The sequence below is a fragment of the Pantherophis guttatus genome, chromosome 13 (assembly GCF_059756535.1).
Source record: "Pantherophis guttatus breed Tessera chromosome 13, ASM5975653v1, whole genome shotgun sequence".
In the NCBI taxonomy this organism is placed as follows: Eukaryota; Metazoa; Chordata; class Lepidosauria; order Squamata; family Colubridae; genus Pantherophis; species Pantherophis guttatus.
Window position 1 is genome coordinate 14,452,460 of NC_142075.1, and position 26,226 is coordinate 14,478,685.

At 47.1% G+C, this 26,226-nt stretch overlaps 1 long non-coding RNA gene across 3 annotated transcripts in view; it reads left to right on the forward strand.

Annotated features, from left to right (window-relative positions):
* Positions 1–6,034: 6,034 nt before the first annotated feature.
* LOC117669891 (uncharacterized) overlaps positions 6,035–26,226 on the forward strand; it is a 93,768-nt gene continuing 73,576 nt past the window's right edge. For 2 of the 3 annotated variants that reach the window (XR_015729738.1, XR_015729739.1), the window contains exons 1-2: positions 6,035–6,328; positions 21,523–22,126. This is a non-coding gene — a long non-coding RNA (uncharacterized LOC117669891). The remainder of the gene's footprint in view (positions 6,329–21,522; positions 22,127–26,226) is intronic. The other variant, XR_015729737.1, reaches the window with a different exon arrangement.

The following is a 26,226-nucleotide window of genomic DNA, read 5'->3' on the forward strand; positions in this document are numbered from 1 at the left end:
AGAGAGGGAGGGAGAGAGAGAAACAGAGAGAAACAAAGAGAGAAAAGGAGAAAGGGAGAGAGAGGGTGGGAAGAGGGAGGGAGAGAAACACACAGAGAGAGAGGAACAGAGAGAAACAGAGAGAGAGAGAGAAGGAGAAAAGAAGAGGGGGGGAGAGAGAGAAACAGAGAGAAAGAAAAGAAGAAAGGGAGGGGGGAGCCTGGGAGGGAGCAACGGAAGGGTGAAAGAGAAGGTCCCTCCCTTCGGGGGACTGTTCAGTGGCCGCTCAAGAGAGAGACTGAAAAGAAGGAAGGGAGGAAGGAGAAAGGAAGAACGCGCCCACCGGTCCTCGGAAGAGTTACAGCATCCTCGAAAGGTAAGGTCCTGTTTTACTTCCCATCTCACTTTCTTTTCTTTACCCTAATTTCGAAAGGCCTTTGCATGCAGAAGGGGGCAGTTGGGATAGAGTGGCGGTGGCGGGGGTCTTATGAGGGCTTCGGGGAGGCGCCCATCCAAAAAAATAAAAACCCAGGCGCGACTTTACCAAAAAAAAAGAAGGAGCCGCTTCCCTTGATAAGCTGAACGTCAGGAAGGTCGCGCGCCGTGTCTGGGACACCTGAGCTACGTCCCCCCCGCCCCCCAACAACACGCTTGGCCGGCTGGTGATTTAGTAGAGTATTTTCCGGGCTCCCGTAATTTCAGGGCGGAAAGAGGTTGGGGGGTTCTCTCCTCCCCCAGGCTAAGCCTCCGAAAAAGAGAGGCGACGGAGAACAGGGAGAGAAGCAGAAGGAAGCCTCAAAAGCAGAAGATAAGAACCGGGGCTAAATTCATCCAACAGGCTCCCAACTTTTTCACTTAAACCGTTAGAATATTTATTATTAATTTATTTATTGGTTCGATTTATATGCCGCCCTTCTCCGGAGACTCAGGGCGGTTTACAATGCGTTAAGCAATAGCCTTCATACTTTTGTATATACCTGCTTAGTAGGGCTTTCTCCCCCCCCCCCAAAGCGGTGTTCTTTTTTTTTTTTTTAAATACAAAGTCATCTTATTGCCCCCACAATCCAGGTCCTCATTTTACCTACCTCGGAAGGATGGAAGGCTGAGTCAACCTTGAGCCTGGTGAGATTTGAACTCGCAGTAATTGCAGGCAGCTGGCAGCTAAGTGCTACTTAACAGCACTTTAGTCCGCTGCACCACCAAGGCTCCTTACCTTGTAAGGAAATATTACCACAAATACCTTGTGCCAACACAGCCTTTGCTTTTGGTTTCGGGGGTCGGCGAAAGGTGTTTGTTGGTCGTGAGGCATACAAAGACATCTCGGGTGTGTGTGTGTCTCTGTGTGTGTGTGTGCGTCCGTGTGTCCGCACACCTCTATCTCAAACAAGCCACTTGAAGAATGTTGATTGACTCTTGATTGTCACCCAGACAAGAGCTCCGGAACGAGGCGATTCCGGATGTTTGGTTCTCTCCATTTTCAGAGGGAAGGGGGTCAGCTTCGGCTTTTGACCAAAAAGAAGCCCAAATCCCCTCTTTCTCTCCTTCTTTCTCACCTTCTCCTGCTCTCTGGATCAAAAGGACCTTACAGAGGTGGGTTTTTTTTTTTTACTATGCTGGGCAATCCACTTCGTGCTTCTCTCTCTCTCTCTCTCTCTCTCTCTCTCTCTCTCCCCCCACCCCACCCAAGCAAACCGGAGAAGAGCGAGATTTTGAAGGAGTCGCTCTAAAACATAAAAAAACTCACCTAAAACTTTGGTCGCGTGTCTCCCCCCCCCACCTTTCCAGCTTTGTTTTTCTTTTTAAACGGCAAAGGGGAGACTGGTTAGGCTAAAAAAAACAACAACCCTGTTTGGAAGCGGCTTGAACACGCACGTTGAGGCCCGCTTCCCAAACCCCCCCCCCGCCCCCCACCCCCAGGAAAGGATGACTCCTTTTCAGACATAAAGTTGCAGGGTCAAAGAACTGAACACGGAGAAGATCCTGGGGGGTTTTTTGTGTGTGTGCACGCAGATGTGTGTATCGAGGGGGATAGAATAGGAATAGGAATAGGAATAGGAATAGGAATAGGAATAGGAATAGGAATAGGAATAGAATAGAATAGAATAGAATAGAATAGAATAGAATAGAATAGAATAGAATAGAATAGAATAGAATAGAATAGAATGTAGAGTAGAGTAGAGTAGAGTAGAGTAGAGTAGAGTAGAGTAGAATAGAATGTAGAGTAGAGTAGAGTAGAGTAGAATAGAGAATAGAGAATAGAGTAGAGTAGAGTAGAGTAGAGTAGAATAGAGAATAGAGAATAGAGAGTAGAGTAGAGTAGAGTAGAGTAGAGTAGAGTAGAGTAGAGTAGAGTAGAGTAGAGTAGAGTAGAGTAGAGTAGAGTAGAGTAGAGTAGAGTAGAGTAGAGTAGAGTACTGCATAGAATAGAATACTGCCTAAATAGAATACTGAATAGGAATAGGAATAGGAATAGGAATAGGAATAGGAACAGGAACAGGAACAGGAACAGGAATAGACTAGACTAGACTAGACTAGACTAGACTAGACTAGAACAGAACAGAACAGAACAGAACAGAACAGAACAGAACAGAACAGAACAGAACAGAAGAAGGTGATGATTACTTCCCCAGTCAACGGTGGCTTGGCCGGGGACGGGGTTGCGTGGGGAGGGGGCGGGGCCCCAGTTCGACTTTGTCAAGCTGTTCCAGGATTGTATCGCTTTACCCAACCGCTTAATTCGTCTTTGAGTTCGCGAGTCCCGCCTTGCCGCAAACCCTTTCCCGAGACAAGCACCCTCTCTCTCTCCCTTCGCCCTAAGGGGCCAGCCTACAGAAACCGCCGGGGGTGTAAGGAAGTCTATGCTTCTTTATCAGCAGGCGGAAGCGAAGCGTTAAAAGATATGCCAAGTGTGCCTTTTAAACCCACCCACTCTCAATCCACCCCAGCTCTTCCAAGAACCGCCACGCAGACCCGCGCACAACTTCCCAGGGCCCACAATCCTCGCCGCCACCACAAAGTTTGTGCCCCCAAGTTCCCACGCTGGAAAGACAAAGGAGCCCTCGGTCTCGAAGGAATAGAAGTTGTTGGAAGCTGTGAAAAAAGCTCAGGGGGCTTTCCCCACTTAGTGTGGGGATGCAGGCCGGCGGGGAAGGTAAGAGAAAGGCAAAGAAAACACGCAGAAAAGATCTGGTTGAGAGAGAGAGAGAGAGAGGGAGGGAGGGAAGGAGGGAGAGAGAGAGAGAGAGAAGAAGGAGGAGGAGGAGGAGGAGGAGGAGGAGAGAGAGAGGGAGGGAGGGAGGGAGGGAGGGAGGGAGAGAAGGTTGGTTTGGCCTCTTTTATTTCCAGCCTCCGTGGGACAAAAACTAACGAAACGGAGGTCCGGAAGATTTTTTCGGACGCAGAAACTGTTGGCAAAGTCATTGTTAGGCAAATCAGCGGAGCCAAGGCGCAGAGAAAGAAAAGTGAAGATTTATCGCTGAGGTTTTCTCACAGTTGAGGGCACTTTTTTTTTCAAAACAAAACCACCGTCCGTTTCGGGGGGCATATTGAAACTTAGTTGGTTTTGGCTTTGTTTTCAGTGTAAGCTTACTCCATCCGTTGTCATCCCGTAAATCTGAGACGACCCGTGCGGAAAAGGTTTCTGGTAGCTTCCAGAGATATTTAGGAAGGTCTCGTTTACAAATGCAAGTGTGTTTAATCTTAAAAGCAATTTGCAAAATTGTGTTTCTTCTTACTCTAAGCGTTGGGAGTCATCGCCACCCCTTAAATACCCCATTGTCATTCCCGAATGCTTATATTTAAATGTTTCTGGGTGTGTTTGTGGGTTTCGGGCGCTTTTAAGCTTCGAAACACATTCCTAACGTCCCACCGAACTGCGATTAAACGTGGGTAGTAGGGCCGCTGCATTACAGTGCCGGAGCGATCTGTTCATTTTCTTTTTTAAAAAAATTCTATACAAGAACGGTTATTTCAGCAGATGGGATGGAGCAGAGAGAGAGAGAGAGAGAGAAAGGACTGCGGAGAAAATGTTTTTAAATCAAAGTAGATTGCAACATCCCCCTCCCTCCCCCTCCCCCCAAAATCATAAGAAATTATTATTATTATTATTATTATTATTATTATTATTATTATTATTATTATTATTATTATTATTATTATTATTATTATTATTATTATTTCCCCCCAAATATTTTGCGCACCTGGAAAATAACTACAGGGAAGTTGAAGGAACAAATCAGTTACGAGATTTATAGCTTGCTATTAAGAATCATTTGAATTGTTTGGTCTCTCTCGGTGTGTTTTACAAAGGGTCGGGAAGGAGGCCACAGGCAAAGACTCCCCCTCCCCGAAAAAAGCCTCGAAAAAAGCGTTTTTAAAGCTGGGAGAAAGAACTTTGCCCGTAGCTGCTTCTCCATACTTCCAATACTTCCTTTTCGCCCCCCCCCCCCGCGTTACTCTAACGGTTAGAGGATGGCCTGGCAGAGTCGGAGCGCTGACCGGGTCTGGAAGGGGTTAAACCGATTGCTCGTGAACTTGGGCTCTCTCTGTCTGGATGTTGATGGATGGATAGACTCGGCTGGCAAATTCAGACGGCAAACCCTCCCCGCCCCCCACGGCCTTTGATGGGCCTGGCAAACCCCCGGGAGAAAGGGACAAGGCAGAGAGAGAGAGAGAGAGAGAGAAAGGGAGAGAGAGAGAGAGAGAGGAGGGCAGGGGGAAGAAGGGTGAGCTCCCCCATCCTTTTGCTCCCCTCTTTTTTTCTCCCAACCACATTTTGAACAGGGAGAGGCCTTCCGAGTCACCCCTAGAATGTCTCATTCAGTCGGGGAATGAAAAAAACGGCGGCTTGGACATTGGGTAGGTCGGCAAATGGAGAAGGAGTAGGGGAAAAAAATTCTCCCACCGCAGCAGCGGTTCTGGGGATCCAAACTCTCCAGTTTTCAGCCTCTGGACAGTGCCTGTGGCAACGTTGACCGCCTAGGGAAGGAAGGAAGGAAGGAAGGAAGGAAGGAAGGAAGGGAGGGAGGGAGGGAGGGAGGGAGGGAGGGAGGAAGGGAGGGAGGAAGGAAGGAAGGAACGGAGGGAGGGAGGGAGGGAGGAAGGGAAAGGAAGGAAGGAATAGGGAAGGGAGGGAGGACGGACAGGAGGGAGGGAGGAAGAGGAAGGACGGGATGGAGGGAGAAAGAAAGAAAGGAAGGGAATGAGGGAGGGAGGAAGGAAGGAAGGAAGGAAAGGAGGGAGGAAGGAAGGAAGGAAGAAAGAAAGGAAGGAAAGGAGGGAGGAAAGGAGGAAGCACGGGAAGGAGGGAGGGAGGGAGGGAGGGAGGGAGGAAGGAAGGAAGGAAGGAAGGAAGGAAGGAAGGAAGGAAGGACTGGAGAGAGAGAGAGAGGGAGGGAGGGAGGGAGATTTTTGTGGGCATCTAACACTAGTTCAAAAAGATGAAATGCAGGAAGACTTTCGGTCGGGCTCTCCAAGCGGCCTGAGCCTATCGCCCAGACAGACTCCTATCCCCATCCTGTCCCCTTCTCTCTTTCCACATCTACCCCCCCTTTTTTTGGGAGGGGGGTCCCTCTCTTCCCAGCGTGCCGAAAAGCTGGGCGGGAGATCGGCGCTACCGAGGAACCTCATCACCTCCTTGTTCCACCCCGGGCACCTCTTTCAAAGCTTTCCCCACCCTCCCCGGGGCCCGGATTAAACCCACTCCACTTTAGCCCCTGGAGGGAGTGGTCCGGGATTGGCATTTGGCTGGGGTGAAGCGCCCCCCCCTCCCCACGGCCACCGCCCCTTCCCCACCTGCTTGGCCCTCCTTGCAAACCGCGGTACCCAAGCTCAGGCGCCATCACGCATGGGTACATCTGTTTGTTTTAATCGGAGCCCCCATCAGAGTCTTAATTACGACGGGGAGGGAGGGAGGGAGGGAGGGAGGGGGAGGGCGAGCCAACCGCCTGCATCTCCCCCCTCCCTCTCGCCCCCTCCCCCTCCGCACCTCCTCCTCTTCCCCCCCTTCCCATTGGCTGGAGTAAGACGCGGCTGCCCTGACGTCACTCAGCCTGCCAGCAGACCGAGCATCTTGGCAAAGCGACCCAGAGAAGAGGAGAGAAGTGCCGGGAGTGGAAGGAAAGCAGCATCTTCCCTTGTCCCGAGATCCATCGGCCGGGGGCTTGGGGGGGAGGGCATGAAGGGGTCAACCCGGCATCGAGGACCGGCCTGCCCGTAGCAAGACAAGAACTCCGCATCCGCTCGCCTCGCCCGCCATCCTGACCTTCCGCTGCGCCTTCATCCTTTGCTCGGGTTGCGTTTGATGGGCGAAGGATGCCTCGCTCTCCGTCGCCCGCCCGGGCTGCCGCGCGTAAGTGGAAGGTCTTGCTCGCTCTTCGCCGCCGCCGCCGCCGCCTTTTCTCTCCTTCCGAGGCGGAGAAGGAGGCAGCGGCGGAAGGAAGGAAACGTGCCCGTTCTTGGGGCCTGCCACCCGTGGCGAGAGGGAGAGAGAGAAAGAGAGAGGGAGAGAGAGGGGTTGGGTACCGAAATGCGGGGGGGGGGCAGAGAGGGAGGGAGGGAAGGAAGGAAGGAAGGAAGGAGGGAAGGAGGGAGGGAGGGAGGGAGGGAGGGAGGGAAGGAAGGAAGGAAGGAAGGAAGGAAGGAAGGAAGGAAGGAAGGAAGGAAGGAAGGAAGGAAGGAAGGAAGGAAGGGGCTCCCATCAACCCGGTTCGTGGAACACGCTAGCCTAGGTGGAAAAGGGGTTGGGCCGTCGACGGTGCAGTCGCGTGTGGTGGGAACGCAGCCATTGTCTCAGCCTCTTGTCCGAACCAGGCCAACCCGGTGCCCTCATGCTGGGTTGGGCACCTCCTTTTGAGCCGACCGAGGAACGGGGACGGTGGTTCTTGTCGTTGTTGTTTCCTTTGCTATCCGGGTTCAGGATTTGTGGTGCGGTAGGAGCTCAGCCGGAGAGAATGGAGGACAATCGTTTTGGGGTTGCCTATTAGGCGGTGTTGGGTGCAAGGAGGTAACGCGGGGGGTGGGGCGGCTGCCGGGCAAAGATTTTGGATGCTTGAATGCATGGAGAGGAAAAGTGATGGGTGCAGAGCTGGCCAGGTGACACATTTCTCTCTGCCCCCCACCCCTCCCCAACAAACAGAGGAGGCAGAAGCTCTCTCTCTCCCTCCCTCCCTCCCTCCCTCCCTCCCTCCCTCCCTCTCTCTCTCTCTCTCTCTCTCTCTCTCTTTGTGTGTGTGTGTGCTCCGTTAAACGAATGTGTGAAAGAGAAGAAGACCTCTCCCTTGCTTGAGAGGTTGGGTCCTCACAGAGTCGTGACTTTGTCTCCACTTTGTTCACCCTCCTGAAGAATCGGAGGAACATTCATACAGCCCCTTTACCAGGGCAGTTAATACTAAGAGCTAGCAGCTGCATTTCTCAAGGTTGGCTAGCACTAACCTTACTCAGGTTTGGGGCGTGGGTGTGAGAGTGAGTGAGTGAGAGAGAGAGAGAGAGAGAGAGAGGAGAAGGGGAGAGAGAGAAGAAGGAGAGAGAGAAAGAGAGAAGAAGGAGAGAGAGAGAAGGAGAGAGAGAAGAAGAAGAAGAGAGAGAAGAAGGAGAGAGAGAGACAAGAAGGAGAGAGAAGAAAGGGAGAGAGAGAAAGAGAGAAGGAGAGAGAGCGAAGGAGAGAGAGAAGAAGAAGAAGAGAGAGAAGAAGGAGAGAGAGAGAGAAGAAGGAGAGAGAAGAAAGGGAAAGAGAGAAGGAGAGAGAGCGAAGGAGAGAGAGAGAAGGGGAGAGAGAGAGAGAGAAGGAGAGAGAGAGAGTGAAGGAGAGAGAGAAGAAGGAGAGAGAGAGAGAGAAAGAGAGGAGGAGGAGGAGGAGGAGGAGGAGGAGGAGGAGGGGGAGAGAGAATGTATGTCTGTGTTTATCTTAGTGTATCTTAGTGTAGCAGTGTGCAAATCCAGTCCCACTGGTTAGGATAAGGTTGTAGTATATTTTGAGGATGTTAAACACGGGGTTTAAGCAGGTTTGTGAGAAGCTATTCATTGGATGTATACTGCTCTGGGGGGTATTGTCTGTGCACAAACGCAGGCAGTTTTGAAAAGCAGAAAGAACAGCCTAGGGATACCCCCCTCCCCCCCCCACACACGCCTTCAAGTAGATTCAGAATTGGGCCCCAATGCACACTTCCAGACTGGCTCCCACCACGAGAGATTGTGCCAGGAAGAGTTGCCTCCGTGTGCATTTATTTGGAAGGGCAAACCAAGGGGGGAGAAGAAGAGATGGATAACGGGCGGGGGGAGGGGGGCGAACCTGGGAACAGCCTATATTATTCTCCTTGGAAATTTGAATTTTAGCTCTTAGAATGCAAGGGATAGTTTTGGGTTTTTGTTTTTTATTTGCTAAGTATTCAAGAGAGGCTGGGGTTTGTAACTCTCCCTGTTGTTGAGATTTAAAAAATAAAAATAAAAATCAGCACCCGAGAAGAGGCTCAACCTCAAAGCAATTACTAAGCTTCCTCAACAACAGTCATCAGAACCCAAATCTGGATTTTAATTCAATAGTTCTCCCTTTTGCTGGTCCTCGGACTCCTCTGACATTGTCATTCGGCCCTGTTACATTTCAGAATTCTGTTTCATCCCCATAGCTTTGATTGCAAGTTGCATCTCAGAATCCAGAGTGGTGGTGGTGTTGTTTTCAATTTGAACTCTTACTCCTTCTGCGGGAGTGTTGTTGCCAGTGCCCATCTCAGAGACCACTAGGCAGCAGCCCACCCAACTTTGCATACTTACAACTCCTTTTCAAAGGTTTCTTGAAAGAAGAAGGAGACCAGCAAGGTTATTTTACATCCGTGTTGTTGTTTTTTTAACCTACTGCATGATGTTTTAATCTTGCGTGTGTTAGGACTAAGTCGGTTTCATTTACATATGTAATTGACATGCATATGTTTATTACTATTCCTCCTTTTACATATATATATATATTGCTCAAAAAAATAAAGAGAACACAAGCAGAAGACATCCGAGATCTGAATGAATGAAATAGCCTTATTAAATACTTTGTTCTTTACATACAGTAGTTTATACACTGCTCAGACACCTAAAGGGAACACACAACTACTGTATGTAACGAACAAAGTATTTAATAAGGCTATTTCATTCATTCAGATCTCGGATGTCTTCTACTTGTGTTCCCTTTATTTTTTTGATCAGTGTATATACAACTGCCTAATATGCAGGCAGCCCAAGTTCGAATCCGAGTAAGGGTATGGCTAGCTGATGAGAGCTAAATAGCTTGAAATAGATCTATACTAGTCTCCCTTTATTTTTTATCAGCAAATATAAGTTTGCAAAGACAGCATCTAGAGTACAGTTAAACGTAGGCCCGTTCCTTTAATTTCACACTGAGAAAGAGGGAGCTTCTAATGAATTGCTTTTACACTAAGTTAATTACCGTATATCCGCTACATGGATTTAAGAAAACAAGGAACAATAGCGGACAGAGGCATTTTCACGAATGAAGGCAAACAATAAGAATCATAACTTTAGTGGACAGAAGTGCTTTCCTTTAATGCCTTGACTTAATTTTGGTTGACTTTTTACCTGGTAGGATTTTGTTTTTCTTTTGCCTTTTCTCCTTCACCTTTTTACCTTTAGATATATCCGCCTCCCCATTTTTCTCATTATTATTACAATTATTATTATTCCTTTTCAAATCGGATAGGCCTCAGCCTTGACTCTGTGCATGGAGATAGTATTTTCATTCTCTGTCGGAAAGCATAATTCCCTTCGGGTCAGCCTCATCACCATCCCTTGCCATCCCTGGACAGAGAAGGCAATTTAAAGAAAGAACCGATAAGCACTGGCTCCCTACTTTGCTCTTTGCATGCCTCCGATAATTCCCGGAGGGCTCATTTTATACTCACCACTTAACTTCATGTCCCCTCCAACCTATTCCTTCTTTCTTTCTTTCTTTCTTTCTTTCTTTTTTCTTTCTTTCTTTTTTGTTACAGAATAAAACATTCCCTGCAATAATAATAATAATAATAATAATAATAATAATAATAATAATAATAATAATAATAATAATAATAATAATAATAATAATAATAATAATAATAATAATAGTACCTTAACAGTTCCTAGGTCCTTGGTTAGGACTCGAGCTGCTGAGCTATTAACCAGCCTCAAAGGCTGTGAATCTCACTAAAGATTAAATAATAATAATAATAATAATAATAATCTTCTTCTTCTTCTTCTTCTTCTTCTTCTTCTTCTTCTTCTTCTTCTTCTTCTTCTTCTTCTTCTTCTTCTTCTTCTTCCTCCTCCTCCTCCTCCTCCTCCTCCTCCCCCTCCTCCTCCTCCTCTTCCTTATATATCTTCCGGTTTAAATTGTGTAAATTTGCCAAACGTGCACGCCTGCACACACCCACCCCTGAGTCTTCTAGGATGCTGGTGATAGTATTCAAGGTTAGCTAAACAGGACCTCTTCCTAATGAAAGGATACCTGGCATCAAATGTAGGAAAAGGGAGAATGTTAGCCCTGCTTCTCAAAGAGAGATTGGATAGGATTGAAGGGAAGAGGGGTGGGAGAAAACCCTTGGTGCAGTAAGGACAATGGGCGGATGCTCATTTTGGTGTGCCAGGCCTGGATGTTTGTGGTTTGTACCGCACGCGTGTTAGAATGTGGTGGCAGTCCTGGATTGTGCAAACAGACCGAACAAGGGAGGGAAGGAGAAATAGGGCGGATCAGCTTTGCAGGGCGAAACCCCATAGCTGTTGCTACCTTCACCTCCCTGTGGTGGCCTAGTGGACTTCCTCCGTAAGGGAACCGGTGCTCTCAAGCATGTGTGAATTTAACTTGTCTTTCTACCCCAGACAGCCAGGCAACCTCCAACGGGGCACTCTCTCTCTCGCTCGCTCTCGTTGAAGCTTTCCTTGGCCTTGAGAACAAAAGCTAAACGGCAGCATTGGGCACAGAGAGAACCATTCTCTGTTTGTCTCTCCCCCACCCGCCAAACCATTTCACAGCTGCTGGAGGGGTGAGAGAGAAGCCCTTCCCCTTCCTTCCCCACACCTTGGCTCGGTTCCCACAACATGCTGAGCGGTAGAGTAGCCATCTCTCTCTCTCTCTCTCTCTCTCTCTCTCTCTCTCTCTCTCTCTCTCTCTCTCTCTCTCTCTCTCTCTCTCTCTCTCTCTCTCTCTCTCTCTCTTTCTTTTAGCTAAACTGGTTGTGGTTTGTTTAGGCTTCATTGTGTCCTGGAAGCCTAGAGAAGATTAAAAGGATTAAACCACGGTTTGGTTATCCACTATTAGGCAATGCCTTGTGCACACAGAAGTTTCTGGCCTTTGATCTTGGGCCAAATGGCCACATAGAGGCTTGGGAGTTATTAGTAGGCTGCTAACATCCCTCCTGAGTTTGTCGGTGGAAAGGTTGGCAGTTCAGCGGTTCGAATCCCTAGTGCCGTGTAACGGGGTGAGCTCCCGTTCTTTGTCCCATCTTCTGCCAACCTAGCAGTTCGAAAGCACGTAAAAAATGCAAGTAGAAAAATAGGGACCACCTTTGTGGGAAGGGAACAGCGTTCCGTGCGCCTTTGGCGTTGAGTCATGCCGGCCACATGACCACGGGAGACGTTTTCGGACAGCGCTGGCTCTTCGGCTTTGAAACGGAGATGAGCACCGTCCCCTAGAGTCAGGAACGACTAGCACATATGTGCAAGGGGAACCTTTACCTTTAACCTTAACATCCCTCCTTTGCTTCCATTCAGTTGCCCTCCTTGCATTTTCTCCGCAGCCTTGCCTCTTCATCTTTCTTGGCTGAAAAGTTATACCTTTCGATCAAGGGTTATGCTGAGTTATACACATCTAGGGAATTCTACTGTGAAAAGGCCATTGGAGTTCTTGTGCCCCCCCCCCCAAACCCCACCAATGACTCACAGCAAGGCTATCTTAGATGGATTTGGAAGAGTCCACCTCCAGTGTCAGCCCATAGAAATCTGAGCAGCCACCAAAAGTGGCTTAGAGGAATGTTGGCCATGACCCCAACAGAGTATGAGTTGGAAGGGACCTTGGAGGTCTTCTAGTTCACCCCCCTGCTCAGGAAGGGGAGACCCTTTACCATTTCAGACAAATGGGTGTCCAATCTCTTCTTCAAAACCTCCATGCATGTAACCCATAACCCATGTTATTTCATTTAGAGGTGGTTTTGCAGGAGCCGATCAAAAGATCAAATGCGGGAATGTTTCTGCTATCACCTCTTCCTGCAGGATAGGATAGGACTGATTGGCCTTAAACCCGCCAGTCTGCATTTTACTAGTGGGTGGAGCCAGGATTCCAAGGGAGGCGGGGTCACAAGTGAAAATGGGCAGAGATGCCCACACAATTCTTGTCTTTTCTTGCTAGCCATCGGGTGAAGGAAAGTCCTCCTTGATACTAAATAGTTTTCTACCCCAGCCCATGCGAAAAAGGCCTCAAGGTTTGACTGCAGGTGATTAACTCAGGTGGGCATTGACTTCATTTTCTTTTTCAGCTTTGGGGAACGGTAGTGTCTTTCTTTCTTCCATTCTTCTTTTCTTCCTTCCTTCCTTCTTTCTTTCTTTCTTTCTTTCTTTCTTTCTTTCTTTCTTTCTTTCTTTCTTTCTTCTTTCTTTCTTTCTTCTTTCTTTTTCTTTCTTTCTTTCTTTCCTCTCTCTTTCTTTTTCGTAGAGAGAGAGAGGGGATGCTCATTATTTTGGAAGGGAAATGGTAGTTTCTTTCTTTCTTTCTTCCTTCCTTCCTTCCTTCCTTCCTTCCTTCCTTCCTTCCTTCCTTCCTTCCTTCCTTCCTTCCTTCCTTCCTTCCTTCCTTCCTTCCTTCCTTCTCTCTCTCTCTCTGTCTTTCTATCTTTCTTTCTCTCTTTTTTTCTCTTTCTTTTTTCTTCTTTCTTTCTTTCTTTCTTTCTTTCTTTCTTTCTTTCTTTCTTTCTTTCTTTCTTTCTTCTCCCTCTCTCTTCCCCCCCCTTTCTTTTTTTGCAGACAGAGAGGATGCTCATTATTTTGGAAGGGAATTGTTATTTTTGGAAACAGTAGTTTCTTTCTTTCTTTCTTTCTTTCTTTCTTTCTTTCTTTCTTTCTTTCTTTCTTTCTTTCTTTCTTTCTTTCTTTCTTTCTCCCTCTCTCTTTCCCCCCCTCTCTTTCTTTCTTTTTTTGTAGACAGAGAGGTTGCTCATTATTTTGGAAGGGACAAAGCTTTCAATAAGATCGAGAGCCCTCTAGGATTAACCCTCGACTAAGGGCACAGTTTGTTCACTGCAAGGCAGAAAGGAATTTTCTGCAGATATTAACAAAACGCAAGGATGCTCCCGGAGAGGAGAGGATTTTGCTTCTCCCGGTTTGAGTGTGTGGGGGCGGGGGGTGGGGGGGTGGGAAGGTTGAGCATTTAAAATCTAATTGGAACCATAACACAAACGGAAAGTATTACTACGACTTTACTCCTACCAGAGAGAGAGAGAAGAAACGGTGAAGGTTGACAAAGCAGCCAAAGACGAGAACCTCCGGATGTCAGCTAGTTTAGAGAGAAGTAGGAAGGTGGATTGGCGGGCTGAATTTCCAGCACCTTGGTCAGCACCCTCAAGTTCTGGAAGGTTTTATTGTTTAGCTGGAGGTGAAGGAATTTGGTCCAGGGAGGGAGAACAGACCTGCCACCCAACCACGATCTCTCTCTGGGGGTTGTAGGATGGGGGTGGGATGGGGGACTCCCACGTCCAGAGATCTCTCTCCATCTCTAGGCTGCTTCAGGCTTTGGGAATATTTTGCCTGCTGCCCAGGGAGGGATCTGCGGGGGAAAAAAAAAAACTTACGTGAGAAGAAGACATTTTGTGCTTGATTAGGTAACTTTCTCTCTCTTAATTTTTACCCCACCCCCACCCCCTTGGTAGGTGCGTAGCTCATTCCTTCCCACGCCTTCCTTCCGAAATAAGGACTTTCTTTCTTGGTTCCTGGACTTCACTGATGTGTTGTTGTTTTTTTTAATGGATGCTTCCCTTTCTTGTCTTTTGAATTTGTTTTCTTCCCCCTCAACCGCCTCTCCTCTCTCCCCCTCTCCCCGATTATCCGATGACACCATCTGAATTCCCCCTTTTTTAAAAATGTGGAATGCGCCTGCCGTGACCCGGTTCGGGGAGGCTTGATTTAGCGGCGCCGTCCTCCTGAACACCGCAGACCGTCTTTTTCTCCTTCCCCGCTAACTCCAGCCAGCCTCGCGTGCCCGACAATGCTAGCCTGCTAGCCGGCGTACTCGGGGGTCATCATCTAAGGAGGGTTTTTAAGGAAGGAGGGGGGGAAAGACCCGATTCTGCAGGGGTGTGAGTAGAGCTGTATGGGGCCCCAAGCAAGTTGTGCGAGAGGTTTCCCCATCCCCCGTTGCCCCCCTCCCCCCAGGGCGAGGACGAAAGAAGAGCCTGGATAGCTCTGCAGACTAAGCACTGTAATTTAACACCAGCTGTCTGCAATCAAAGTAAGTTCGAATCTCACCAGGCTCAAGGTTGACTCAGCCTTCCATCCTTTCTAAGGTAGGTAAATTGAGGACCCAGTTTGTGGAGGCAATAAGATGACTTTGTATAAATATACAAAAGGATGAAGGCTATTGCTTAACGCATTGTAAGCCGCCCTGAGTCTCCGGAGAAGGGCGGCCTATAAATCAAATTTTTTTTAAAAAGCGAGGAATGAGCCGCACAATATTGGGGCAATCGAGGACGATGGGTGGGAAGGACGCGGACGAGCGTGACCGCTAAGATCTCCCTCTGCTCAGCCATCCATGGGCCCCCTCACCCTCTCTAGCACTAACTCCCCCTCTCTCAGGAGCCCCTCCGCCGCTCTCGACTCTCTTAGATGCTCTTAGAGCACGTCTGAATCCGGCAAAATCCGGAGAGCCGCTAGGTGGAGGCTGCGCGAACTCTCCCTTTCATTGCCCGTTAGCATCTGGAGTTTTGCAGCTCCGGCGTGGGTGGGGGACCCCTGCCCCGCGGCGCGCGATCCGACCGAGAAGGAGCCGAGAAGGAACGGCGAAGGTGGGGGGGAGAGGGGCTGGATCTCCCAAAGACAAACGGATTCTGCCCGCCTTCCTCGTGTTTCTTTCCTGCTCACCGGCTCCAGGTCCCGAAAGGCGTCCATAACGCCTTCATTGCAGGTCTCCCCCGTGAATTCAGGATCGAACCGGGAAGCCGGTTTCTACTTGCGCGGCTTCAGCCGCGGGGAAAGCAGGCAGGGCCGAGCGATCCGACTCCGAGGCCGAGAAAGCTTTTCTGCAGCGCTGTCCTCAATCCATTTCAGACGCGGGAACGGCCGAGAGGAAAGGACCAGCCGAACCAGCGACCCCGGGTACAAACCCCTGAATAGCCTGTTTGGACTCGAGCGCCGGGTTCGGTACCCCTCCCGCCCCAAATTGATCTACCCAGTCCTGAATTGAGTTCAATTCCACAACTTTCTCACGGAAACCTCCGTGGTAGAGAAGCTCCAAGGCGCATCTCCCCCGCCCCCCCTCCCCCAAGCACAATGGAGTCCTCAAAGGCAGGACAGTTTAAGCTCCCCACCGCCTGCCTTTGCGAATTGGGCCCCGGAGCTTTAGCGCTCAAGATGCGATGAGAAGGGCCTGGTGGCTCAGCAGACTGATAGCATTGTGATTAACACCAACTGTCTGCAATTACTGTAAGTTCGAATCTTGCCAGGCTCAAGGTTGACTCAGCCTTCCATCCTTTCTAAGGTAGGTAAATTGAGGACCCGGTTTGTGGGGGCAAGAAGCTGACTTTGTATAAATATACAAAAGTATGAAGGCTATTGCTTAACGCATTGTAAGCCGCCCTGAGTCTCCGGAGAAGGGCAGCATATAAATCAAATTTAAAATAATAATTAAAAAAGTTAGAAAATTGGAGGAATTGGCTAAACTGTGGTTAAGATGGCCAGGGTTAAGTGAGTCACGCGAATACTGCACGAGGCAGCTTTTTGGGCCGTCCAAGTCAGAACTGCCCTGCAGAGGAAAAATGGAGACTTGAATAAAAGGGCCTCCCTCCCACCCACCCCAAAAAAGAGAGAACCAGACACCGCAGGAAACGACTTTTTTAGATATTGTGAATTACCCAACGGATTTTTAGTTGGCAGAAAACTGCGAAACGTCGGTATGTCTTTATTTCCTGTAGTAAAACAGACGTATATGTCTCTTCTTCCAAGCCGCCAGTACAGTTTGGGAAGTAAATCTAAATATTTTTCCCGAAATAGGGAAAGCGTGTGGCTATTTCTGTGGGGAAATTTCTGTGGGATTTTTTTTTTTTTTTGCTAAAGCAGCTATGGGAAGAAAGAAAGAAAGAAAGAAAGAAAGAAAGAAAGAAAGAAAGAAAGAAAGAAAGAAAGAAAGAGAGAGAGAGAGAAAGGGAGAAAGAGAGAGAGAGAGAGAAAGAAGGAAGGAAAGAAAGAAAAAAGAAAGAGGAGGGAGGGAGGGAAGGAGAGAGAGAGAGAAAGAAAGAGAAAGAAACTGGAGGGAGGGAGAGAGAGAAAGAAAGAAAGAGGAGGGAGGGAGGGAGAGAAAAAAGGAGGGAGAGAGAGAGAGAAAGAAAAAAGAAAGAAGAAAAAGGAAGGAAGGAAGGAAGGAAGGAAGGAAGGAAGGAAGGAAGGAAGGAAGGAAGGAAGGAACCTTGGGAGATTTATTTGGGAAGCGAGCTTCTAACCATGTTTTAACAACCAGGGACAATTTCTCAAATAGTGCGGGAGCTTGACTTTTGAATTTGAGTTTAAGTTTCAAGCATAGTTCTCAAGCAAAAAGAAAGAAAAAAAAAACCCGCGGGCAGGGAGCGTTTAATCGAGACGCATTTTTTGGGGGGGGAAACTGAGTCTTCCAAATTGGGGGTGGGGGGTTGTCTTTCCCTTCGGAGTTAACTCTGCATTCCGGCTTCCTGCTTTCTAGCCCGGCGTTCTTCTGCTCGAGAAACTAAATCTCGGTCCTTCCCATTAACCGAGAATTATTCTTGTAGGCCTCCTGGCCTAGGGAAATTTAATTCAGGTTTTTCCAAAGTACCTTCGGAGCGGTAGAAAAAAAGGCGCAAAGTTGGAGCAGAAGACGAGAAAAGAGGCGGCGCGATCCTCTCTATCCCAAACTAGCCCGTTGTATTAATTAGTTGCTCCCCACCAGCCTTCCTAACCCGAGTCGCAGATTTTTGCGTGCCATCCAACCGCACTGTGGGAAAACGGGCTTTATATAATTCAGCAAAACGGCCTTTGGGGACAAGATGCGTTGCCATTTCAAAGCGCCAGCGAAATTCTTCTTTTATTCCAAGCCGAGCCTTTGCTCGGGGTTTTGGGGTTCGCTCTTAAGCAAAGCCCAGCGGGCAGGGGAGGCTGGAAGAGAAGGAGGGGGGAGAGAGGGAGGGGCTAAATTGCAACCCCGTTCAAAGAGGCGAAAAGCCCTGAGGTCAGAAAACAAGCGACTTTTAAACCAGCAGTTTTCCCCCAGCAAAGGCTAAGGACGTTACATCTCCAATCGCCTTGAGCCTTCAGAGAGATGAACTCAGTTTAAATAGCTCATGGATTGGCCCCAGGCAGGCGGTCAGGTTGTTGTTGTTGTTGTTGTTGTTATTATTATTATTATTATTAAGATCCTCACCTATTGAATGTGGAACTCTGGTGATTGGACGTGAAGGTTGTTTGTGGTCTTGTGTGTATGTGCGCGGGTGCGGGCGCGCGTTTTTATCTGGGGTTATGGAAGAAAAAAAAATCTGTTCCTGTTCATTTCCAAAGACACAGATTGGGAAATCAAAGGGATTTTACTTAACAGTAACAGAGTTGGAAGGGACCTTGGAGGTCATCTAGCCCAACCTCCTATACTAGGGATTCGACAAGCTCAGCGTCTTAGCCACTGAGCCACCTAGCTAGAATTAACGTATTGTTCCAAGATAACGTATTGTTTGTTATTCAGAGTAGAAGGATGGGTGAGTTAAAATACATAATACGCGATAGAGTAAACTTAATCCAGGTTTTATGTTTCGAAAAGGGACAATCCCATTATTAGATTTTTCTGCGTTCAGGTTCTGGGCAGGTGCCCGGGGAGAATAAAGTTGACACAGAATATTGTGGAGTGACTTTAGAAAAGATGGGGACGCGTGGAAAAAAAAAAAGAGAAAGGCAGCCAGGTTGAAAGGGAGCAGCTTCTCTGGAAAAGGTTTTTTTTAAAAAAACGATCTAATGATTAAAAAAAAAAAATAGTAACACCCAACAAATACAAATCAAAATCAAAATAAGCCTGATAGGAATCCAGCAAGAGTGATCTTCGGGATTTAGAACGTTTTTGGAGTAAAAGAGAGTGTGGATTTTTTATCTGTCTTTTGTTTTTTGGATTTGATTGAATGATATTATTAATAGATACGATGCTCTTAATAACGTATTAAATGCAAAGGCGCTTAACACTAGATTTCCTAAAGTTTGGGGATGGGGTGGGTTTATCAGAAAAAAGACAGGACTTGAAGCTCTCGGTTGGTGTGTGCATAAAATTCTCTCTCTCCCTCTCTCTCTCTCTCTCTCCCTCCCTCTCTCTCTCTCTCTCTCTCTCTGTGTGTGTGTTTTGGCTTTCCAGTCTGCCTTAAATCCTTGATGGTTGCCTGGACAAGTTCACACAACTCTTTAGGCGGCATTTTTGGGAGGTATTTGTTGTTTCCTAGTTCCTTGGGCTGAGAGAGAAGGGACTGGCCCAAAATCACCCAGTTTGTGCCTAAAACAGGATCACATCTCCGGCAGAGCCACGCCCTAACTTCTAGACTGAATTGACTCTTGAATTGACTTCTTAATTCCTTTCTGGCCATAACCCTGACCTTCCAGGCTTTGAACTCTGAGAGTCCTTCGTGTTGAGAAAGGCATGGTTGACAGCAAAGCAGAGGTTGAAGTTGGAGAGTCTGAATTAACCCAATATTCTTAAATCTATCCGGTCTCAAGGAATGTGCTTGGGTTTAATTCCAAGCTCATTAAAAGAGTTTGAAGTTGGGTTAAGTCTGATGGCAGAAATGCCTCGCAGTGTACATTTGATGGAATCACAAAGACCCCAAATATTGTTTTTAAGTCATCTCATTTCCCCCTTCCCCAATTCTGAGTGGTGTTTGCTTGGTTTGTGAATTAAATTGGTGAATTTAATGCACGTGTGGTTGTTTGTAAGATATGACTAGGGGAGGAGAGGGAAGGAGAAAATAGAGAGAGGGGTATGGAATGGTTATTGCTTCAGGACTGAGAAAAATATCTTGAGGCTTACGATATTCTCCCTTTCATTTTAAACATATTGGAAATGAAAATAAATTTATTGGGGAAATGAGAGAGCACGTTACAGTGATATTTTCCTGGGTTCAAAGGACTATGTCGTTTAAAATCTTAACAAATGCACCCACCCACCCATCCATGTTACACTTGGTTTAAAGTTGGTTATTTGTTTCTAGGGTACAGTGTGAAACCAAACTAAATCTTTTGTTCATGATTCAAGAGAAAAGACTAATTTACCAGGTTAAGGCTAAACTCGTACCTGCTGTGCCTTGATTTCTAGTCCTTTGCTAAACATTGCCTTGTCTTTATCCACATTGGATGCTAGAAAACTTAACTTTGTTTCTAGCCACAGTTCCTAGAAATGGGATTCTAGGTCCTGGCCCTAAAAATTTTAGAGTAAGAATCTGGGAATAAATAAACCAGTCCAAGTTCATGGTGATACCTCTTGGAATTGGATGCTAACCCCATTGAGCTCAATCGTTTGGAATTCTTCCCCTTGAAGTCAATGGGCCTTGGAAGCATTCCAGTGGGGGCTGCAGACGGGCCAAGCAGTAATAGAGGAATGAACAGAGCTAGATGGTTCTGATTCTATTTTGGTGATCTCCTGTGTGCCACCCTTCCATAATAGCTAGAAAATCTCAGTGTTAGGAGATCTTAGGCCGCCAGGAAGGATCCCATCAAAAACTGGCACAAATGCCTAGAAATGACACAAGTGTTGGTGTTGATACATAGAATAACAGAATTGGAAGGGAACTTGGAGGTCTTCTAGTCCAATCAACTGTTCAAGCTGGAAGCCTTATACCATTTCAGAGAAATGGTTGTGCAATCTCTTCTTAAAAGCCTCCAGTGATGGAGCATCCACAACTTCTGGAGGCAAGTTGTCCCACTGATGAATTGTTCTCGCCGTTAAGAAATTTCTCCTTAGTTCTAGGTAGCTATAGTGGTGGTGGGATTAACTAACGACCCAACGCCGTCCTATCCTTGTTGCTCCTTTAACTCGTAGCATTGAACCGATCTCGGATGGTTTTAACCCCAAAGCAATGGCCACCGCATTTTTCTCCACCCAGTTTAAGTAGGGTTTGTGCCTCGGGTGTAAAACGAAAGGAAGGTTACGATCACCCCGAACGCCTAAGCAGATCAAGTAGTAGCCAAGTAGTAAGAATGGAATAGAATTTTTTTATTGGCCAAGTGTGATTGGACACAGGAGGAATTTGTCATGGTGCATAGGCTCTCAGTGTACATAAAAGAAAAGATACGTTCATCAAGAAGGTACAACACTTCATGATAGTCATAGGGTACCAATAAGCAATCAGGAAACAATCAATATAGATCGTAAGGATACAAGCAACAAAGTTGCAGTCATAAGTGGGAGGAGATGGGTGATGGGAACGTTGAGAAGAGTAATAGTAGTGCAGACTTAGTAAATAGTTTGACAGTGTTGAGGGAATTATTCGTTTAGCAGAGTGATGGCGTTCGAGGGAAAAAACAAAATAGTAGTCAAGTAGTAAGTTGCATTTACACGCGCTCCGTGCGGTGGCTTCGTTCGTAGCGTCCGGTGTAGCTCGCGCACCCACGAAGTGGGTTCACTTAGTCCCCAGATTCCGGGGGGCGGGAGCTGGCGGGTGGGGTGGGGGGGTCGACCTGCGAAGCCAACAGGAGCCCCCCCCCAAAAAAACCCCACGGGGTTTGCTTTGAAGGACTTGGAGCCGGGCCGTTTCTCTCTTAATTGAAGCGCTTGGGAGGAAGGGAGGGAGGGAGGGAGGGAGGGAAGGACCGCGAGCGGCTTTCTCTGCAGGGTTTCAAAAGAAATGCCGGAGCAAAGGAAAAGTGGAAGGGAAGGGGAGGGGAAGAGGGGGGGGGGGAGAGAGAAAGAAGGATTCAAAGCGGCGCGAAGCAGCGATGATTTGAATGCGAGGCCAGCCATTGGTGGAAAGCCGGGCTGACGTCATTTCCCAACGAGGGGGATTCACATCAGAAAAGCATTTCGGGGCAGGGTGGGCCGAGTCAATGCAAACCGGCTGCTTCGCCCGAGGGAACGAATGGCTCAGATGGGGGGGAAAGGCAGCGCCCTGAATGGGTGGGTGCTTTTCCCTTCCCTTCCCTCCCCTCCCCAAGCCACTTTTTCCTCCCCAGCTTCAAACCTGCAGATCAGGTCAGATCTGGCTATCGATCTGCTGAAGGAAAGGGCTACATCCCACCCCTCTCTTTCTCTCTCTCCCCCGCTCTTGGCGCCCTCCCCCCCCAAAAAAACACCCCTTATGTATCCATATAGTGATTTTCTCCTTTATTTTTCCCTGATGGTAGCTCGAAGATCCAGAAGCATTCCGTGGTCTGCCACAGCACGTTGAGCCTGATGCCCAATCCCATGGAAAGAAAAGAAAAGAAAGAAAGAGAAAAAGAAAGAAAGAAGAAAGAAAAGAAAAGAAAAGAAAAGAAAGAAAGAAAGAAAGAAAGAAAGAAAGAAAGAAAGAAAGAAAGAAAGAAAGAAAGAAAGAAAGAAAAGAGAAAGCCTCAAGAGGGAGGGCCGTTTCTGTCTTTGGTTATCTAGCTGTATGAGTGTTATCAAGCCATCATAAAGCTAGATAACCGAAAGTAGAAATGACTTCCAAAGACTTCTGGGAACCGAGAACTGGAAAGAAAGAAAAAGAAAGAAAGAAAGAAAGAAAGAGAAAGAAAGAAAGAAAGAAAGAAAGAAAGAAAGAAAGAAAGAAAGAAAGAAAGAAAGAAGACAATTCGTGGCCATGGACCCAACTGGAGGAATGAGCGAGGACGAAAGCAGCCAGAACAGACCAAGATTTCTTTCTTTTTCTTTCTTTTTTCTTCCCCCTTTTTTTCTTCTTCTTTTGATCCACCAGGTCTTTAAACTTGATGTTCAAGGAGTTTGCCTAGCGGCCTCTCTTCAATACAGGTATCCTTTTATATGTCAGTAGTAGTACGTGTCCTCCTAATTTGTTCATTCTTTGCTCGGTGTTTCTGTGCAGTTCTTTTCAAGGGATTTGGCAACTGAAGCCTTGACGTCTTTGGTTCTTTTATCGGAGGGGAAATTAAACCCAAGGCCAACAGTTTAGGAATCGGGGGAGAGCTTTGAAAAGAGAGGGTAGCCGGGGACAGACCAGTGGGCACTTGCTCAGATGGGGTGGGGGTGGCAGGGAAGAGGAGGAGGAGGAGGAGGAGCTGCCAAAAACATTGGAAAGAATCCCTTCTCCTACCTAGCCACAGCACAGCTAAAAAAGAAAGTAAGACAAAAAAAGCCAAATAAAACTCATGGATGAGAAAAGTGATAAACGTGGGTTGGAACCTGAAGTTCGAAAAGTAAAAAAAATGACTTGACAAACCTTAAGGGGGTGGCAGGGAGGAGGAAGAGGAGGAGGAGGAGATACTGCCAAAAGCATTGGAAAGAATCCCTTCTCCTAGTCACAGCACAGCTAAGAAAGAAAGTAAGACAAAAAAAGCCAAATAAAACTCATGGATGAGAAAAGTGATAAACGTGGGTTGGAACCTGAAGTTCGAAAAGTAAAAAAAAATGACTTGACAAACTTTAAGGCGTGTAGAAAGGACGGGGGAGTGTGGGTGGGAGGAAGATTGGAGAACATCTACAATTGGTGGGAGTTGGTGCCTAAGGAGGGGATTAGGTTGTAGACTGAAGTCTTTTCAACAATGCCCCTTTGCAAATTAATCTAGACACCCGGCCTCTACCAGTTTATGGAATTGCTCTCCAACCAGTCCCCCTGCCTCTCACAAGGCGTCCAACACCCCTCTTCCTAAATTTCTTGGTTTGTTAGAAGGCTCTCCCCCTCTCTCCTCCCCCTCCCTTTAAATTCTGCCCCTCTGTGAGGTCAAGTTCTTGATAATTTGATCACTTTTCATGGACTTTATCTGCCAGCTTTGTGTACAGCTAGGGGGTCTCCACACAGGGTGAAGTGAAGCAGAAAGGAAGGGGGATTTCTGAATAGAAAGCAGCCGGGATTTTGCAGCCCGACCTTCACACTGAGAGACTCGGCCTGCATACAAACTACCTGTTTGAATGGCGGAGACTTTTTTTTCTTCCTCTCTCTTCTCTCTCTCTCTCTCCCCCCACCTCCCTGCCCCATATCGCCCCCTTCTCCGAGTTGCCTCGATGGTTAACATTCACAAAGTCTTCTTTACCTGACCGCAAACCCCCAAAGTCGAAACATAATATATATTACAATGTCTAGCAAATAAAATAAAAAAAAAAGCAATTGGGCAATATCTGCATTCAGTTCCCATGGTAACACAAAGAACCACGCTAGCTTGGCCTAGCTTCTCTCTTTGGGCACATTGGGGTTCCCTGTTTGAGACAAATAAGCGAGGTTTTTTTTTCCCCTTCCCCTTCTTTCTCTCCCTCCCTTCTCGTTGGAGCCAAACCTATTCAAGTCTTCTCTCTCTGTGTGTGTGTCTCTCTCTCTTTCTCTCTTTCTCACTGTCTTTCTCTCTCTGTGTGTCTATGGCTCTATCTCTCTCTGTCTCTCTCTCTCTGTGTCTCCTTCTCTTTCTCTCTGTCTCTCTCTGTCTTTCTCCCCCCCTCTCTCTCACTGTGTGTCTCTGTCTCTGTCTCTCTCTGTCTATCTCTCTGTCTCTTTTTGTCTCTCTCTCTCTCTGTCTCTCTCTCTCTCTGTGTTTCCCGCTCTTTCTCTCTGTCTCTGTCTCTCTCTGTCTCTTTCTCCCTATCTCTCTCTCTCTGTGTGTGTCTCTGTCTCTGTCTCTCTGTCTCTCTCTGTGTCTCTTTTTGTCTCTGTCTCTGTCTCTATCTCTCTGTCTCTGTCTCTCTCTCTCTCTTTCTGTGTCTCCCTCTCTCTCTCTGTCTCTCTCTGTCTCTTTCTCCCTGTCTCTCTTTCTGTGTGTATGTCTCTCTCTCTTTCTCTCTGTCTCTCTCTCTCTGTCTCTGTCTCTCTCTGTCTCTCTCTGTCTTTCTCTCTGTCTCTCTCTATCTCTTTCTCTGTCTCAAAACCATTCACACAAGCATTTCACTATTATTTCTCAAAAGTCTGGCTGAGATTCCTATTAGAAGATACTGTCACTCTGCTGAAGCCTCCCTAGGAAGTTCTCCCAAAGGTCCAGGGCTTTTTCTTAGCTTCTCCCCAAGAGGGAACAGCTTAGTGCTGTTTGAATTTAAACTTCTTATTTTTAAGGGGGAGGGTTTCTAGACCTGGGAGTCATTGTGTAGAATGTAGCCACAATGCTGGCCATTCTAAGGCATTAGGAGAACTTGTAGCCTCCAAGCTTCAACTAACTATGCATTGTCTCCAGTTGGATGGAGCATGTGAGCTTCCTTTTACATTAAGGCTAGAGCTGATGGTTGACCTTCAACCCAGCACCTTAGTCCATCACTGTATTGTCTTTATTTTCAGTCTGCTTCAAACGAGGGGAGTAAGGTGGAGTGTTTGCACACCTTGGCCTTTGTAACAATCAAAACCACTTTTTTCCCTAGCAAGAATTACCAGGGGATGCCTAACACAGGCATTAATTTAACAGTGTGTGTGTGTACTCTGTGTATGTGTGATTGTGCATCTTCATGGCTCCATAATGGATAAACCTTGAAGAGATTGGTTGTCTGATTCTGAGAAGGCTTTGTTCAAGTCAACTTGACTCCTGTGACACCATGATAGCTACAAGCAAATAGTTTGTCATTGCTTTTTTTAAAACAACAACAACAACAACAACATCTTAACCTGGGTTATAGCTGTAGGATTTCTCAGTGGCCTCCCTTATTTTATTTATTTATTTATTTATTTATTTATTTATTTATTTATTTATTTATTTATTTATTCATTTATTTATCTGTCTGTCTGTCTGTCTGTCTGTCTGTCTGTCTGTCTGTCTGTCTGTCTATCTATTTATTTATTTATTTATTTATTTATTTATTTATTTATTTATTTATTTATTTATTTATTTATTTATTTAGACAGATTTATACGCCGCCCTTCTCCCGCAGGACTCGGGGCGGCTCACAACAATAAAACAACCCGACAATAAATAAAGAGTTAAATAATATTAAAACCAATTTAAAATCCCCAATCCCCAAGTTAAAATCCACAACAGATCAGGGAAGTTGGTGAAAAAGCCATGTCTTTAGGTCGGCGCGGAAGGTGCGGAGGTCGGGGGCCATCCGGAAGTTTGGTGGGCAACCCATTCCAGAGGGTCGGTGCGACCACAGAGAACGCCCTCACCCTGGGGACCACCAGCCGACACTGTCTAGCCGAGAGGACCCGGAGGAGGGCAGCCCTATGTGAGCGCACTGGGCGGTGGGAGGCCGGTAGGAGGTGATCCTGCAGATACCCTGGCCCTTCCCTTCAGAAGTCAGCAGCGTGGTCACAGGGTACATTAAAAAAAAGAAGAAGTTACAATGATGTCCATGAAGGTCCATCTGTCTTTATATATGTTACATGTGTTCTGTTTATAGCATATTGTGTGAGCACTGCCAAATATAATTTATGCAATGAATGGCAAACAAACCAGGGCTTAACCTGGTATGTGAGGTTAAGCTGTCCTTGTAGGATCCAATCTGGGTCGGTCACTGGGAAACAGAGGTTTCGTCTTCCGAGTGTCTGGATTCGTGCTGGAGCCCATCCTCAGGGAACCTTCTCTCTAGCAGAGATTGCTAGAGTATCACACCCTCTGCTAGAGAGAAGTTCCCTGAGGATGAGCTTCAGCACGAGTCCGAAAGCTCAGATGACTAAACCTCTGTTTCCCAGTGACCGACCCATAATTGGATCTTGCAACATCATCCTGGGACACGTATATTTGCCTTCGTTCGTGAGCTGTCCTCCTTTATGGTAAGCAATGTAGGAAGTGACCCTGAGGTCTTCTGTACGTACCATGGAAGGTCTTCATCGCTGAATTTACAGGCCGTTTGTTGTTGTTGTTGTTGTTTCTCCCCCCCATTTTGTGAGATTGGCTAGGCCATGTCTGTCAGAGTTCCTTGGAAAAATCAAATCCAGAAGCGCACACACAGACAAACTGATGCATTAGCTTCTTTATATTCATAAT